The 5,986-nt window shown below is 38.5% G+C and overlaps 1 pseudogene; it reads right to left on the bottom strand.

Moving 5' to 3' along the window:
- Nucleotides 1-305: 305 nt before the first annotated feature.
- Nucleotides 306-5,391, bottom strand: LOC137401863 (uncharacterized; annotated as a pseudogene).
- Between the last annotated feature and the right edge of the window lie 595 nt (nucleotides 5,392-5,986).

The raw sequence follows: 5,986 nt of genomic DNA, 5'->3' as shown, positions 1-5,986 counted from the left end.
ACCATACCACCCCACCGCCACAATATTTCCCCCCGTGCACCCCACACTGCAACCAATCCTGAAAGGCTACCTACCTCATTGGCTAGTAATGAATTGTCAGGGTACAATGTGCCCACGTTAGACTAGTACTTTGAACTATGTAAAGACGTCACATAAATATTGGAGACAGTTTATGTATGTTCAGTTGAAATTATTATTTACATTATTATTTTCTACTCTGTAAAGATTTTACATAAATATTGAATACAGTAACACAATTAGTTCAACTCACTCACAAAATTAATGTAACAAATTCAAATGTGGTTTTACATGTGAAAGGGACGGAGTAATGGCTGGGTGTGAGCAAGGAACTCTTTGATAGTATCACGGATCTCAACTGCATCTCTAGTTTGCTCATGATTGAACACAGGTGGCGGCTGTTCACGTTCAGCTGGTTCATCTGCTAGTCTGTTGAGAAGGTGGCGGGGAATCACAACTTTTCTAGTTTCCAGCATGTTATGCAATATACAGCATGTAGTAGTAAGCTTGGGCACCAACTTATACTTGACATCAATACACTTCCGCAGCATTCTCCAGCGTGCTTTGAGTCTTCCAAACGCAATCTCGACACACATGCGTGCTTTGCTGTGGTAAACATTAAATTACTCCTTTTCGAGTGACAAGTTGGCCCCTGTGAAACCTTTAATGATTTGTCTAGATATAGGGTATGCAGGGTCGCCAAGGATGTGGAGTGGAAGACTCTCTCCATGAACAATTTTATCCCGTTTTGGCATATTTTGCATCACTAATGTACTCAGCCTTGATCTTCTAAAAACGGCGGCATCGTGAGCACTGCCTGGGGTGTTGGCATAAACGTCTCTAAACAGATACTGAATATCAACCACCGCTTGCATGACAACACTTGGGTACATTTTCCTACATAGAAAATCAGCCATGCCATCAGCAGGTGGTATGATCTCAAAGTGTGTTCCATCGACAGCCCCTATGGCTTGTGGGTATTTGTAATTAGCTTCGATGATATCAGCAATCTCCCCTGCTTCTACATCTGAGTACCAGGTGATGAACTGATGTTTTTTTCTTGACATGGCATGGCAGAAAGCATACAAGCATCGATGGACTGTAGTCTTACTGACCCCGAACACTGTTGCAACTTTGCTATATTCACAGCATGAAGCCAGTTTGAAGATTGCTATGCACACCCTGTGAATAAGAGAATATTGGCACAATTAACCAAACAGTTTTACAAGACATATTGAAAAATGTACCATTATTCCTATATGGCATGTTTTCCGTATGCCACAATTCCTACATGACATAATAAATGAATGGCATTACCTCTTCTTCAGTGGAACAGGTTCCCGTACACATCTTTCTTGAGGAGACATATCGTCACGTACTAGCTCACAAATCTCATCCACAATGGTTTCTGGCATTCTGAAATGCTGCAGCCACACACCTGGCCTTGACTTAGGCAAAACATTATCATACCAAGAGGGTGTCACCTGTGGGAGAGAGGAGACGATGAGTAGAAATGACAGAATAGTATGATGTGTTAACACTAATATTTTAGGATATTTATGTTTTAGCACTGTATTTCCAATTTTTTTTTTATAAATTTTATTGTTATATGTATTGTGAATATTGTTTGAAAAAATAAATGTCATACAGAAATTAAAATAAAAGCAACTAACATACTACTAATGAATGACAACTAAACAGACTTACACACTGAACAGATTTCCATTCAACAGGTAACTTTCTCTTTCTATTTTGTCTCCTTGTCCTTCTAGAAGTAGCTTCTAACAGTATGGCGTCCTGTCGCGTATTACTTTGTAAAAATTGTGTTAAAATTAGTAATACATTGTGAAGGTGTATTGTAAATAAAAGTGTAATTACGAGAAAAGCATAAAAAAGACGTTTCTGGCGTTCGGTCTGCATGATTGCTGTGCGCAAGCGCGGCACGTGGCGTTCCTATTTATACACTTTCTCTTCTCCGACTGTTTTGCTGGAAATGATAATCATCACTGCGCAGCATGGAAACGCCCGATCCCCTCGACTTCGGAGAGCGCAACTCCGAAGCACTGCGCATCATGGAAACATAGTGATTTACGAGCCAGCGTAGACCTATTAGCTATAGGAGACTGGGCAATGCAAAGCCATGGTGTCCTACATAAATAGCCGCATGCTTTGTGACAGAAGGGTAATGCTTTGTTCACTTGCAGCTGGTCAGGCAAGTGAGTCATCATTGTTTACACTGAAAGAATCAAGAGACATTTTTGTTGCTACATGTAATTTGATATAACTACTAAAGTACACAAGATATTTGTTTCAAATTTTAGATACAAAGCTTATACACTATGTATTTCCTACCCTGCAAATTTATAAACAAAGTTGAATATTTCATATGAAAAGGGCAAGTAAAAGTGTATATTGATGCACATGTATTCCAAAAAATATTGCAAAATTATCAATGTTGCCATATGCTATGGGCTAACATGTCAGATAGCTAGGTGTACAAACTGATTTCAAATGCATACACACTGGTACATCGTACGCTGATTGCAGTCTGCCATGAATATAAATGTTGGGTCTTGGGTGTTATGCAAACCGCATCAGCAAACTCGTAGAAAACAAGCGACAAATGGTACACTTTTCTAGACATACTGTGAAAGGCTAGCCATGACTAAAGACGACCAGTCGGCTGAGCCTTGATCTGAGATTACTCTTGTTAGCTGCTACCTTTGTAGCCTCCTGATGAATTATAATCCTGAAATATCTGGAGGTGATATTTTAATTAACGTTGCATGGAAATCCCTGATGCAAATTGCTTTGTAAAACCGATGAAAAAGTCTTAGTGACCACCAGCTTGTGTATGTCCGCAGTAATTCCTTGTAAGTCGACACCCTGCCGTATGCTAATTCTGAGCCTAGACATATCTTTTGTGATGACAGGATGAGGTGGAAACAGACCACCTCTATCTTTTAAACTGATTAGTATCGCATCATCCCTGGTGCGTAAACCTGGACAGGAGGCTATAAAGCTGGTGCAGTCATTGCAGTTGAGTTTTAAGCTCCGTACCTCATAACCTGCTAAATAAATATAATATGCTAATATTATTATAAAAATCATATGTATCAACCGTAAAATAAATTTAACTACATTTCACTGATCTGCTGCAGTATTATTTCAAGCCACTCTGCTTTCTGTATATCTGCTCTATACACTAATAATAACTAAAAGTAGCTAATACCAAAATACATTTATATACCCAAATTATGCACCACAATATGAGCAGCCATGCAGTAGAGCATATGCAGCAAGGCTGCAATGTGCGCCAGATCTTTTGTTTTGTAAAAAACCTGGATATATTGGTCATATTTACCTACCGATGCTCTCCACTATGTCCGAGCCAGACCTTGACAGTTCCATTTCCAGCTGTTCGCTTGATTCTTAATCAACATGGAAGTCATCGTCACTTTCTACATGACTTTTTTTTGGTTTAGATAAGAGAAGTAGGGGCAGGAGCCATCTGTGTCATTAAAATCAAGTTTCAATTGCATAACACAATTGCAAAGAATGCTATTTTTAATAAACTTGGGTAAGTCTCAGGATCTTCTCATGAGTGACATCAGAATACTGTGCCAAAATTTATCCAAAGTTTCCAAACCAGCCATTGTACCTACCACTTAGATTTAATAGCAATTACTTTTAAAAATATTATTAAATTAACATTAAAGCTTTGCATCCGTAAAGCTGGTTGACATATGAAATTAAATAATACTCAGCATTTAGGTGACTGAATGGCATGTAGTAGAGTCACAAGTGGTGATACGTGAGCATGCTAGTCACAGTAAATGTAATAAACACGGCTAGTTAAGTTGAATCAAAAAGCACTAGAAACAGTATTGCTGTTTTTCTAGCAAAAAAGCCATTTTAAAGCTGATCCAAAAAATAGGTGAGAGCTTAGCAACAGGGATAGTTACCATTTTTAGAACACGTTCTCCTATTCTGTAATATATTTGATTGTTAACGTGTTTGCTTGCAGATTTCGATGTAATCTACCAAATCCAGCATGCTAATAAGTTAAGACGAATAATCATAGTGCTATACTTTTAAAATTATAAAATAAAATACATTTGTCTACCTTTGGGTTGTTATGTATAGAGTTCCATTATAACATGTTTTATAGAGAAAACAAATCAAGCAATTGAGGATTTTAGGCCTATGCCAACAATAATAAATCTGACAAAGATACTAATGCTCAGCAAACCAAGCCAATCGATGATTAACAAGACTTTTGAGGATACAATAGAAATACTCATGAAGAGATCTGCCATCTTACAATTATATTCAGTTATGAGATTCAGTTTTACAAGCAACTTGTTTGGAGTATAGCATGGAAGTTAGTGATGTACTTGCGGTTAATATACAATGTATATAGTTGAAATCAATACACTCAGATTTTCAACAGTTTTGCTGGAAACAATTTGCTGTCAGAAATTTGCTGGCAGCTAAATCACAAACTACTATCTACGACCACCACGAACATGCTGCTTCAGTAATGAACTTGTCAATTGAATAGTTGACTGATGACATAGAAATGGCACCACAATGCACGATTATATTAGCTCAAAATTCAAAGGCAGACACTACCACTGAAGCTGCAATAAATTAGAACTGGAAACAATTGCCAAAAATGAACTAAAATCAGATATATGCTTCTACTGAGAATACCTTCTAGATAAGAAAAAAGCCATCAGTTTCTATTAGGCTCCTACAACAAACTAATAAGCAATAAACCTGACACCACTGTCCTACTAGAGCAGATACACGATGTGACCAACCAACAATATTCGTTATAATCACTTTTGCATAACATAAGTTTCTTCCTAAAAGCAGAAAGCTAAATCCAACAGACTAAAGCTGTGGTCACAGCAGCCGATTTTGGGTCAATTCTCTGACCAATTTTTCTACTGACCGAGAATCGTTTCGTGTGAACAGCGCAAACAAGCCTGAGACCGAGATATATAGTCCAGAGCGGAAAGAATTTTTCAAGGCCGATATTTTATTTGAGTAGCCAATCACATCTTTTTTACAGTGAGTCACCTTGTCATTAAAGCCTGGTTTCCATATGACAGCACAATGATTGTGCACAAATCATTTCATGGGCCGCCATGTAGCGTTTCCATATCGCGCGTAGACGCCACGCTTGCATTGGACAGGGTGGATAATTTCCTGACAGATTTCTTCGGAAAGCAGCCATCCATTTGAATTATGGGATGGGTTGACAAGGACTAGCGGTGTATTGTGGGATACATCATTGCGCGCACCCATCGCAAGGACCCATTCTGTTGGATCCTTGTGATCAGCGTACGCACGTCGCGCGATCATCGTGCGTTGAAGTTTCCATATCACAGCTGGCCTACGCACGCAGGACGTCGCGGCCTTGCGCTGTCATATGGAAACCAGGCTTTAATATGAACACCATATTTGTCTTCACACCTGTGTATGCTATTGTCTTAGCTTCACTCATGAGTAACAGCAATCCAGAAAACTGCTGTGGAATTGTTGCTCAGGATCAATTATCATAGCAACCACATGCTAATTGAAGCATCTGCTGTTATTATAATAGTTGAAGCACATTATGTTAGCAAAAGATCATCCTCCTTATGGTTATCCATTTTTAGCGATGAGCAGTGCAAAATAATCAGGCAACTTTGTTTTTTTGTTTGTTTGTTTATTTTCATCTATAATATAACCACAAAAAAATAACATGAAGAGTGTTTCTAACAGTATAAAAAGACAAGAGAAATAGAAAAAAATGTCACTCCAGGGAAGGTGATGATGAGGTTCCTGTGCGCAATAGCAAGGCTAATCAAAGCGCGGAACCTGAAAGTAGAGTCAGCAGAAGTATGTCTAGTTGGTTTAGTCGTCTGGTTGTCTGAGGTAGCGCTTCAGTTCATTTTTGAAAGAATTAGCATTTACA

This window comes from Watersipora subatra, chromosome 8 (genome assembly GCF_963576615.1).
Source record: "Watersipora subatra chromosome 8, tzWatSuba1.1, whole genome shotgun sequence".
NCBI lineage: Eukaryota > Metazoa > Bryozoa > Gymnolaemata > Cheilostomatida > Watersiporidae > Watersipora > Watersipora subatra.
Note: the sequence above shows the minus strand (reverse complement) of the source record. Positions and strands in the feature narration are given on the sequence as shown.